Source organism: Xyrauchen texanus, chromosome 9, assembly GCF_025860055.1.
Source record: "Xyrauchen texanus isolate HMW12.3.18 chromosome 9, RBS_HiC_50CHRs, whole genome shotgun sequence".
Lineage (NCBI taxonomy): Eukaryota > Metazoa > Chordata > Actinopteri > Cypriniformes > Catostomidae > Xyrauchen > Xyrauchen texanus.
Genome location: NC_068284.1, coordinates 40,099,947 through 40,112,434, shown reverse-complemented (window position 1 = coordinate 40,112,434; position 12,488 = coordinate 40,099,947). Strand labels below are relative to the sequence as shown.

At 37.7% G+C, this 12,488-nt stretch overlaps 1 protein-coding gene across 1 annotated transcript in view; it reads right to left on the bottom strand.

Moving 5' to 3' along the window:
• The window catches only part of ece2a (endothelin converting enzyme 2a), a 100,434-nt gene that overhangs the window by 51,718 nt on the left and 36,228 nt on the right, over nt 1-12,488 (bottom strand). The gene's annotated exons all lie outside the window — the stretch shown is intronic.

Sequence of the window (12,488 nt, the reverse complement as noted above, 5' to 3'; positions counted from 1 at the left end):
GTGTATGAGTGGGTACGTATGTGCGATAGCTCCTTGTTAGTATCAACACTTTGATGAGCTGACAGCGAAAAAAAGCTAACACACATGCACAGCAATCTCATCTCTTACTCTTTTCCTGCATTTTTCTCTCTAACTCACAATATCTAACCACTTATATGAGAAAAGCAATATAGAAAGCAATCAAAGAATGTCTTGACTGAATTGATAGGGGAAGAGATAGTGAAAACCAAGTGACACAAACTGTGTGAGGCCAGATATTAGGTGGAATCCTGTCATTTAATTCTGAGAGCAATAAAAATAATCAGTTTATCCTTACGTCACCCACAGTCTTCAGTAAACACTGAAGTATTCTGATAAGACACTCTTCCTTTCTGTCTCTGTTCTCCTTGGCTTTTCTCATTTACTGTTACTGAGTGAGCACAAGAGCCAGAGGGCGAATAAAGGAGAGGGAAAATGAAGAAAACGAAACAGAAAATGATAGTTGATGTGCAATTTTACCAACCAATCCGCAGCCCCCCTCAGCTTCTTCCATCTTTTTATCTCTCTCGGTTGAAGTATTATGTAACTGGTCCAAGGCATTGTAATTAGGAAGCTTTAGGTATTAGCTCAGACCAAAGACAAGAACAAAAGTACGGTAAGAATTTCAATGTGTGTGGGGGCATTCTTCTCACTTCTCACAATTAAAGGTTTGTTAAAGTTTGTTAGATTGTCTTCACAGAGGCACTGTGCCACTTGACTGCTCCTGAACTGTCAATGTGTGTACGCAAATCACAGGATCACTTTTGATGCAAGTTTGATACATGAAAATTGTACATGATTATTATTTTTGAGATTTTGGAATAAGAATAGGAAATGTTGCAGGCCAAACTCGTACATGCATCACCCTTGTGAGCACCTTAGCATCAACATGTCAACAGCATGTGGTGTTTTTTTTTTCATACAGTAAATAAAAAAAAGTAAAACATATATACATAGAATCAACATTTAACCCCCACTATTACCCCTCCCCATCCCCACAAAAAACATTCCTGTGGTCACATGAGTATATATAAAAAATTATTTATATAAAAATCACACACATTTACACCTATACCTCTCTCTTCACCGAGCTTTCCAAAAAGCTCCAAATATTTGCCCCATTTCCCAACAAAAATATCCAAGTTACCCAGCCTCCTAAATTACACTTCCTCAAAAGCCGCCACCCTCCCAATCTCCGTGCACCACTCCTGAAATGGGGGAGCTCCAGCCAACCTCCATACCCTTAAAACAATTTGTCTGGCAATCATTACTCTGGTCAAAACCCAATTTTTTATGTGCTTATTCAATTAATTTGTACCGCTGGTAACAGGTGTCTATAAAGTCACTTAATCCATCCAATAAAAGTATTTCCAAACCCGTACATTTTCAAAATCTTAAAAAGATAATCCCATTCTACAATATCAAATGCCTTTTTGGAGTCAAGTAAGATGGCATGACCGGAGTTTGATCATAAACATGATATTGATGAAATTACTAATGTTATCAGAATAGCTATGGACCCAAATAAACCCCACCTGATATATATGTATAAGAGATGTCATACCCTTACGTAGTCGGTTAGCCAAAATTGTTGACAATATTTTAACATCTAGCTGGATCAGGGAAGCTGGACTGTAACTCTTGCACTTGCTTGGATCTTTGTCCTTTTCAAGAATCAAACTGATCAGGGCTTGCGTCATGGTTGGAATAAACTTTCTATTCTTTAATGATTCTGTATAAACTTCTAGCAAAAGTGGAGCCAATTACATAACATAAGATCTAAAAAACTCAGCGGCAAAGCCATCTGGCCCCAGATGCCTGTAGGCAAGGCCATAATTACATCGCCAAGCTCCTCCAAAGTTATTTCAGAATCAAGAGAACTTATTTGCTTAGCAGTCAGTTTAGAAAGGTCTAATAGTTCCACAAAATGTCTAATATCTTCATTCGTAGACGAAGACATGGAACTATAGAGATCAAGATAGAATTCTTTAAAGCATTATTAATATAAATGGCATTTCACTGAGGGAATGGTAGAAAAAGACTCTCTCTGTTTTATATAACTAGCCTGAAGTTTTCCTGCCCCGAACAGCCAAAATTCCACCTTCACCAACAAAATAGTGTTATATCTGTATTTGAATCATGACAATTCTCTGTGACCATCAGACAACATTACCACAGATACTGAGGACCAGTTGGTCTCCATATAAACATTGATTTCAGCCTATAACATTTGTTGGAATTCAGGATTTTGCAAAAGGGATGCATTAAAGTGCCAACTATATGATTTATTTTTCTCCATATGTGGCAGCACAACTCATCAGGGCATAATCTGAGACTAAAATATTTCCTATTGAGCAATCAACAACAGATGAAATGAGGGTCTTCGATTTATAAAAAAAAAAAATCTATTCTAGAATAAATCTTATGGATCGATTAAAAAAAAACTATAGTCCCCTCAAAAGTCTCCAAATATCTGTGATACTACCTGTGATATTTACACATCCTGTGAAGAGTCAATGTTGCTCTAGTGGGCTTGCACACATTTGCTACACTATGATCAAGGACTGAGTCCATCAAAAGATTAAAGTCTCCAATTATATCATGAGGGATGCCAGCGGCTTGCAACATCCCTTCCAGGTCTATAAAAAAGCCCTGATCATCAACGGTAGGTGCGTAAATATTAGGCAAAATAAGACTTTGCCCCCGAATTCCTGCTAAAACAATAAAGACTCTTCCTAATTTATCTTTAATCTGTTTGAGTATTTGAACTGTATCAGTATTTGAACTGTACTTATCAGTGTAATGACTCTAGTGCTGGCTCAAGTCAGAGCTGAAAAGAAAACATGACGCATTTCCTGAAGAAACACTATATCATATTTCTTACACTTAAGAAGAGAAATAACCTTCCTTCTTTTTATGGGGTGCCCCAACCCATTCACATTCTACGTGGAGAGAGACAATCCACTCACATTAACATTTGACATTTTGACGTAAATAAAAAATAGATTGTGTGTTAAAAATGTAATTATAAAAGACCACATTCCAACATTAGTGCAATAATCAATCAACATCCCTCAGAACCAAACAAACAGAAAAAAGAAAAAAAAACGTGTGTATTAACCCAGCGCACAAACGCGCCAACTAAACTCAATCCCTCTAAACACAAACAGTCCATGCATGCCTACGAGAGCCCCCTGCGACAACTTTGCTGTCAGATTGGAAGTCTGGTGTTTCTATACAAATGTTGTGAGACAGAATTACAGAACAACAGATGGCATAAGTACAAAGAACACGCAGATTTTTTTATTTTTCGCACCATTCTCTTTACACTCTAGAGACGGTTGTGCATGAAAATCCCAGGAGATCAGCAGTTATAGAAATACTCAAACCAGTCGGTCTGGCACCAACACGGATCACACGTTTTCCCCATTGTGATGATTGATATGAACATTAACTGAAGTTCCTGACCCATGCCTGCATGAATTTATAAAAATACACTGCTGCCACACGATTGGCTGATTAGATAATCGCATGAATAAGTAGATGTACAGGTGTATCTAATAAAGTGGCCTGTGAGGGTATATATATATTATTTATTATATATAATAAACCGGGTTGAAATAAAATGTTTATTTTTAGTAAACTCTAAACTCTAGGTTTATTTTTGATAAAAACTCTAAAACTGAATCTTTTCAAAAGTCCCATCTGAATTAAACAATTTCCTCAAGGGATTAATACAAACAAAATCCAATTCAGAGACAGTGAACTTTGGCATGAGGCCTCAGATATTAAGCAAATACTTTTTTTGTTTTTATTGTAAAAGTGCAAAATGTTTTCTTTTAGGGTTATTGTTTAGGTTAGGGTTAATATACGGTCATTTTATATATAAACTATATTTTATATAAAAACTATAGGAGTCTTTGGCATGTCCTCATGTATAAGCCAAACACATGCGTCAGAGAGAGACAGACTGAAGTCCTGTTACTAACCTGTTTCTACAGCAGAGTGAATCTACAACATCAGACAAACATCTCACCTCCTAACAAACAGACAAGTGTGACATCCACTGGAACAGTCTGAGAGCATGTGTGTGTTTGAAGATGGGATCCCTATGTGTGAGGACAGTGTTTCCATGGAAACGGATGAGGGCGATTCATCAAGCATTTCAAGCTAAAAAAAATAAATTTCACACCTACATGTGTGTATATGTGAGACAGAGAGAGAGGACATATTGAAGTTTTAATGTTTTCAAATGTTTAAGACTGTTTTAACGTGCTAACTTGTTATGAATGCAGGTCTGTGTGTGCATATGTCATAAGGTTGATATTGACATTGTATGCAAAGCTAATTAAAATGACTTCAGATTAACCCTAATCCAAATTCTATCCTTAAAAAGCATGATTTACTAAATGTATGATTATCTTTGAGAATGCCCCCAGATCTGTCAGATTTACAATAATTCGTCTTTTTAATTTAAAATGCCACGCAATTGCTAGTCTGACTTACAATCTTACCAGCTCGATTTCTGCGAAGTCGGACTAAAGACCTAGAAAATGCAACTGTAGCTCCACTTAGTCCATCATGTACACATGTTTATGTATATTTATGTGCGTTGTGCACATACTCCGAAAGACAAACTTGCAATGTGACGAATTTGTCATCCTTCCATTAACATTAGATTGTGCATTGTCATGTATAATTGGACAGACAGATAGACTGAACAAAAAATCACTGTAGCTCAATTATAACTGCACATGTAAACATCTGTTACTTTAGCATTGTGCAGGTATCATAATGTTGACAAATTCTCTTTAATGATATTAACTGCAAATTAAACCACTAGTTTCTATACATTAAGTTATAACTTTATATACATAAGCTATTTTAAAAACAACATGATATAAAGTACAAAAGCTTCTCAAGGCCGAGACATGGACATATAGAAGATTGTATTCTATTCACTGTCATGTGTTAACACACACAGCAACACTATCAAGGATAGTGTTACAAGAATAACCCAAGTGTAACTGGTTATGCTCAATGTCACAGTGGTGATGGAAGACCTCTATAATATGGGTCGACCAAAAGGGTGTAAACACTGTGGCGCTTTTAACATTGCTCTGTCCTTGACAAATAAACATAGGCTCAAACAATGTGTTTGGGGCAGGACAACATGTTTCAACAATGACAGATAGGGGGAGCACTTGGGAAACTGCTGTGTGCATTTTCCATTTCCTTTTTTGATTTGTAACTAGTAGCATCTAATATACATGCAAAATAAATTAAAACCAAAAATAAAAAGTTAAATCAAAATTGAAAATTGTTTCCCTGAAAATGTATGTCCACTGTATGTATGTATTTTCTGTTAGTTCCTCTTTCTTTGAAATGCAAATTAAGCTGAATATGTCCTGTTGAGGTTATACAGGTATATGAAAAGCATCTCTAATGAGATGTGGCCCATCATAAAGAGATCTGAGCATTAGAGGTCGATCAATAGTCAATTTTACCAATACAGTACCTGCCTATAACTGATTAATCAACCGACTGAAAAAATTTACACTGAATGAAAAAATAACACAAAGTAAAATAGTGCTGTACTTCATTATAAAAATAAACAGTACTGACTGGACCATGAAAATGTAATGTGCTTTTTTAAATGAAATAAATGCATAAATATTAATATATATGAATTCATATTTGAATTTAAAAGTCAGCTGATTCTTAAATTGACGTTGTTTCCTTAGTTCGCAAGAGGGTGCAATAAATACATAAACCATTCAGTACCATTATATTATTGGATTGAACATTCCTATCCTGGCTGTTAAAAAAAGAGCATTTCATTTTCAACTAATGTACATAAAATAGATAAATAAATAGTTTTAGTCAGTCCATATTCTCAAATGTAAAGACAAAAGTAAAATGAGGGGTGAAAACTTATTTTCAATACAGTTCACATGGTGTTACACTTGCACTGATTCCTATTACTCCAGACTCAAGCTTCATAATAACACCAAAATACCACATTGTTTTATTATTCAGTGCAGTTGTATGTAGAGCAGCAATATTCACAGATAGTAGAGGTATTCGGCTGAACTCGTGGTGAAGTGGCTCAGAATATGAGCACAGGGGCTGTTCAAACAGACGGAACACAACAGACTGGAACCGAATGCGAGGATCTCGAGACACACATTTCCAAGTTAAACATCTTTCCTGACAAAGCATTTAAACAACTCACTGCTTAATCTGAGAAAGGCATATAAGTGAGCAAGACGCAATGGCAAAAGACCTCCACCAACTGTAAGTGGCTGTTCACACCGAACGCTTTTGCAACTATCCATTTATTTTTCTATGTAAATGCGTGCTAGACAAACTTATTTGTTTCTGTTTATTCAGTGTCTCGTGCAGGATCGCTGTTGTTTTAGATGAGTGGTGGTGGCGTAGTGGGCTAAAGCACTGAGCTAGTAAGCAGAAGGTTGGTGGTTCGAGCCCCACAGGCACCACCATTGTGTCCTTGAGCAAGGCACTTGCTCCGGGAGAATTGTCCATGTATTAAGTGCACTGTAAGTCGCTTTGGATACAAGCGTCTGCCAAATGCATAAATGTAAATGTAGATGATGTCTAATTAAAAAGGGTGCAAACACTATAATGTTTTTATTATTTTAAATGTTTATACCCCATATGACTGCTATAAAAATGAAGATGAATATATGAATAGATTGGCCTTTTTGAACTCTTATATTAAGGAGTGTACATATGCAAATTTATTTGTGATGGGTGATTTGAATGCAGACATTTCTGATGATAAATCTCTCTTTGGTCAGCACTTGTTACAGTTTTGTCAGGATAGTAAACTGGTTCTTTCCAGTATGAATTTCCTACCTGCCAGTATTTATACTTACGTTAGTGAAGCATGGAACACGACATCTTGGCTGGATCATGTAATCTGTACAGCCGATGCTCATGAAAGTCTGGAAAAAGTTGAAATTCTGTATGACTTGACTACAACTGATCACTTACCTGTCTCTATGATTATAAATGTGGATAACTTACCTGACTGCAGTAGTTTGACAGAAGATGGTGCTAATATGGTCAAAGTGGATTGGGATGAACTAAATAGAGAGGATGTATTGTACTATTGTGGGAGGTCGGATGTTCTTCTAAGGGAAGTACAGCTACCCATGGGTGCTATTTTATGTTCAAATATTAATTGTGATGATGACACTCACTGTAATGACCTATATGAAATGTACAATGGTATAGTGAGGGCTATAGATGATGCTAGTCGTCTTCTATGCACACACCCCAGAAAGGTTAAGAATATCAAACCTGGCTGGAATAAGTATGTAGTTGACCACCATGAAGCTGCTAAGACGGCTCGTAGGTCTTGGGTTATAGCTGGAAAACCCAGACAGGGGCCAGAGTTAGAACATAAAAAACTAACCAGGGCTAGATATAAATATGCAGTGCGCTTTGTTGGAAAGCATGAGGAAGCCTTAAGAGCTCACTCTATGGCTGGAAACTTGATTGGCAACAATGTCACTGAGTTTTGGAAGGAGGTGAAAGTTACAAATAGGGCCAAGACAATATTGCCTTGCCATATTGAAGGGGTATCTGGTGCAGAAAATATAGCAGAGCTGTGGAGGCAGCACTATGCAACTCTGTTTAATTGCATTAAAAGTAAGCCCTATTGTGTGGGGGAGTTAAAGGAGGATGTAATCCACTTTACTCCCAATGAGGTTTATAATGCTATAGAGCAATTAGCTGATAACAAAGCTAGTGGCAAAGATAACATCACTGCGGAGCATCTCAAGTTAGCCAGCCCCAGAGTGTCAGCCCTTCTATCTATTTGCCTGACAGGGCTGATGACTCATGGTGTACTGCCAGACACCATGATGACCGTCACATTAGTGCCCGTCATTAAGGACAAGGCGGGGAAAATAGGGAGTATGGATAACTATAGACCCATCGCTCTAGCTAGCATTCTTTCAAAGGTGTTAGAAAAGATGCTACTAGATAGACTCAGTGGGCTCATTTACACCACGGAAAATCAATTTGGCTTTAAGTCTCAACACAGTACTGATCTATGCATCTATGCATTGAAAGAAGCTGTTGAATCCTATAGGAGGCAGGGCTCTACAATGTTTATTGGGTTTATTGATGCGTCCAAGGCATTTGATAGAGTAAATCATCAGAAGCTTTTTACTAAACTTATGCTTAGGGGTGTGCCGGGATGCATCATACAGGTGAAACTCGAAAAATTAGAATATTGTGCAAAAGTTCATTAATTTCAGTAATTCAACTTTAAAGGTGAAACTAATATATTATATAGACTCATTACAAGCAAAGTAAGATATTTCAAGCCTTTATTTGATATAATTTTGATGATTATGGCTTACAGCTTATGAAAACCCCAAATTCAGAATCTCAGAAAATTAGAATATTGTGAAAAGGTTCAGTATTGTAGGCTCAAAATGTCACACTCTAATCAGCTAAACACCTGCAAAGGGTTCCTGAGCCTTTAAATGGTCTCTCAGTCTGGTTCAGTTGAATTCACAATCATGGGGAAGACTGCTGACCTGACAGTTGTGCAGAAAACCATCATTGACACCCTCCACAAGGAGAGAAAGCCTCAAAAGGTAATTGCAAAAGAAGTTGGATGTTGGATGATCAAAGCACATTAATAGAAAGTTAAGTGGAAGGGAAACGTGTGGAAGAAAAAGGTGCACAAGCAGCAGGGATGACCGTAGCCTGGAGAGGATTGTCAGGAAAAGGCCATTCAAATGTGTGGGGGAGCTTCACAAGGAGTGGACTGAGGCTGGAGTTACTGCATCAAGAGCCACCACACACAGACGGGTCCTAGGCTTCAAATGTCAAACGTCTTACCTGGGCTAAAGAAAAAAAGAACTGGTCTGTTGCTCAGTGGTCCAAAGTCCTCTTTTCTGATGAGAGCAAATTTTGCATCTCATTTGGAAACCAAGGTCCCAGAGTCTGGAGGAAGAATGGAGAGGCACACAATCCAAGATGCTTGAAGTCCAGTGTGAAGTTTCCACAGTCTGTGTTGGTTTGGGGAGCCATGTCATCGGCTGGTGCTGGTCCACTGTGCTTTATTAAGTCCAGAGTCAACGCAGCCGTCTACCGGGACATTTTAGAGCACTTCATGCTTCCTTCAGCAGACAAGCTTTATGGAGATGCTGACTTCATTTTCCAGCAGGACTTGGCACCTGCCAACACTGCCAAAAGTACCAAAACCTGGTTCAATGACCATGGTATTACTGTGCTTGATTGGCCAGCAAACTTGCCAGACCTGAACCCCATAGAGTATCTATGGGGCATTGCCAAGAGAAAGATGAGAGACATGAGACCAAATAATGCAGAAGAGCTGAAGGCCGCTATTGAAGCATCTTGGTCTTCCATAACACCTCAGCAGTGCCACAGGCTGATAGCATCCATGCCATGCCGCATTGAGGCAGTAATTAATGCAAAAGGGGCCCAAACCAAGTACTGAGTACATATGCATGATTATACTTTTCAGAGGGCCGACATTTCTGTATTTAAAATCTTTTTTTTTATTGATTTCATGTAATATTCTAATTTTCTGAGATTCTGAATTTGGGGTTTTCATAAGCTGTAAGCCATAATCATCAAAATTATATCAAATAAAGGCTTGAAATATCTTTGCTTGTAATGAGTCTATATAATATATTAGTTTCACCTTTTAAGTTGAATTACTGAAATTAATGAACTTTTGCACGATATTCTAATTTTTCGAGTTTCACCTGTACGTATACTGGCTTACTGGTACGCAAAACAAAGCATGCAGGTTAAATGGGGAAATCGCTTATTGTCACCATTTAGTGTAAGGAATGGAGTACGGCAGGGGGGGCTTTTGTCTCCGGCACTGTTTAACTTATATATGGATAATCTCTCAAAGCAGTTGGGGATATGTAAGACAGGATGTGTAATAGGGAACACTCTGTTAAACCACCTGATGTACGCAGATGATTTAGTTGTTATGTCCCCTAGTACTGTTGGTTCCAGAAGTTGTTGGATATATGCTCCAAGTATGGGGTGAGTTTGATGTACAGTACAATGCAAGGAAGAGTGTTGTGTTGGTTTGTAGGACTAGAGAAGATCAGAAGCTGCACTTTCCTATGTTTTACCTGTCAGGGCAATGTATCTGTGTATCTAACTGTACAAAATATCTTGGGCATATCATTACTGACAAGATGGAAGATGATGCTGACATGTATAGGCAAAGACGAATGTTGTATGTACAAGCGAACATGTTAGTCAGGAAATTTCATTACTGCTCTGATGATGTTAAAGTGCACTTGTTTCGTGCTTACTGTACCCCTATGTATGCCGCCCCATTATGGGTCAACTACAGAAAGGAGACCATGCGTAAACTGCAGGTAGCATATAATGATTGTCTGAGGATACTGCTGAAGAAGCCCAGGAGCAGCAGTGCAAGTAAGCTTTTTTGTGACTTGAGGCTAAGCTGTTTACAGGCCCTCGAGGAACCTAATGTTTAAGTTTATGGGTCGACTTGATGAGTCAAGAAACTATATTATAGTAAGGCTCACAAGTCCCAGGTGTAGCTCGGTCCAATATCAATCACACCTATGGAAGCATTGGTATGAGTGCCTTTTAAGATTTTTTTGAAAAAGGGTGTATTGTATATGTTTATGTAATTGTTTTTTTTTTTTTTTTTTCTCTCTCTTTTTTTTGTGATGTATGTCCTGTTGTTGGGCCTAGAGCCTGTAATAAAGTTTAAAAAAAAACTATTGAGACACCTGCTTTCTGTTAAACTTTTTTTTTTTTTTTTGCACTATGTCTAGCCTTTTCAGCAAAAGAATATGATTGATCTGATATCATCGTATTACAGTGAGGATAAGATTTTTTTATTTAAATCAGAAATCGGTTGCATGAAGATAATAATTTGCTTTCTCATGTCACTAGCTTTAAATATGCAACTTAGCTGGCTAACTAATGCACATAGATGGTAATAGATGGTAACAATCGTGACATTTAAACATTTGGGTAGGACTTGAGTGTATTTTTGTCACATTGTTCACTTAGGTTAGCTTTAATTTTAGCATCCTTTCAGCCTTGTCAGCAAACATACTGCTGTTCTCTACTAATGCAGCATCTAATCAACAAATTAATTATTTTATAATGATATGACAACATGTAATGTATACATACATTTTCATTGTTGGCCTTTTACATCCGTATCTGAAGTGCTCCACTCCTTACAGGGTGTAGTCTCACGTGTCAAAACAAACACCACAAGGCATCAGTGAAGTGAAAGTTTTTATTTCACCTCTAGAGGCCACTCTCATACTGTATAATGACAGCGGACCCTTCCCAACTCTCCCCTCGGGAAAAAAACATTGGTGCTGATTTTTGCAGATAACCGATAGTTCCAGAAATCTGTTATCGGTACCGATAAATCGGTAAAACCGATATATCAGTCAACCTCTACTGAGCATAGCATACCAACATCTGTGTAGCTTTTGTGTTCATCATGTAAATCAGGTTGTCAGTCTCTGGAATATGAATATGAATGAATAGCATAAACGTGCTTCTGAATTCTGAAGAAAATGCACACATACACAGCAGACTGCCAACTTAATCTGTGCTGGTCTGAAATACTGATGAATAAACTATGAAGGGAGGAAACCGAACTGACTGTTACACTATTAACACATAAGAGGGAGAGAGATTAAATATAAATGGTTCTGTGATTTCTGCTAAGATTGTACAGAAATGATTTCCTAGGAGAAGGACTTGAGAATCAAAGTGTCTATTACTGGGTCTTTAACACACAAACAGAGAATAAACACAAACGTGGGGACATCTGATGAATAATTCTTGCATTTGAGGATATAGGGAAATTCAACCACACAGGTGTTGTGTCTCCCCAGTCATTCAGACCCTGTGAATTTAATAAAGAAAACAAATCTCCAAACTTCCAAGCTAACGTTTCAATACCATTTTTGACAACAACTGACAAAAAAAAAAAAAGAGCTTTTTTATTTTAGCTCAAATTAGTCTAAAACTGAACTTTTAAGTTGGGTACAGCTAATGCTCATACACATTCTAAAGCAAGCACATTTGTAAAGGCCAGGTGATGCCTTTGCCAATAAGGTTGGCTCTAGCGGTCTGCACAAGCATGGAATTGAAGCTCGAAACAGCTCATAAACGAGAACATGTAACACCGACCGGTTCTGTCAAATTGTAATCAAACTTTTACTTCCACTATGAGAGACTAAATCCAGATGTATGGATTTTCACAGCCTGTGTGAGCACTAAACTAGTTCTGGTAAAGCAAACCAGAAGTTATACATGTAAACTTACTCAAATTCGGTCTGAAACCTGACAGTTTGTTGGATCGCATCAGGCTCTGTCCAGGTGCCAGACCTCTCATAGGCTCTTTTAAGAACTGTGTGACTTCCTTTTCCCCGAAC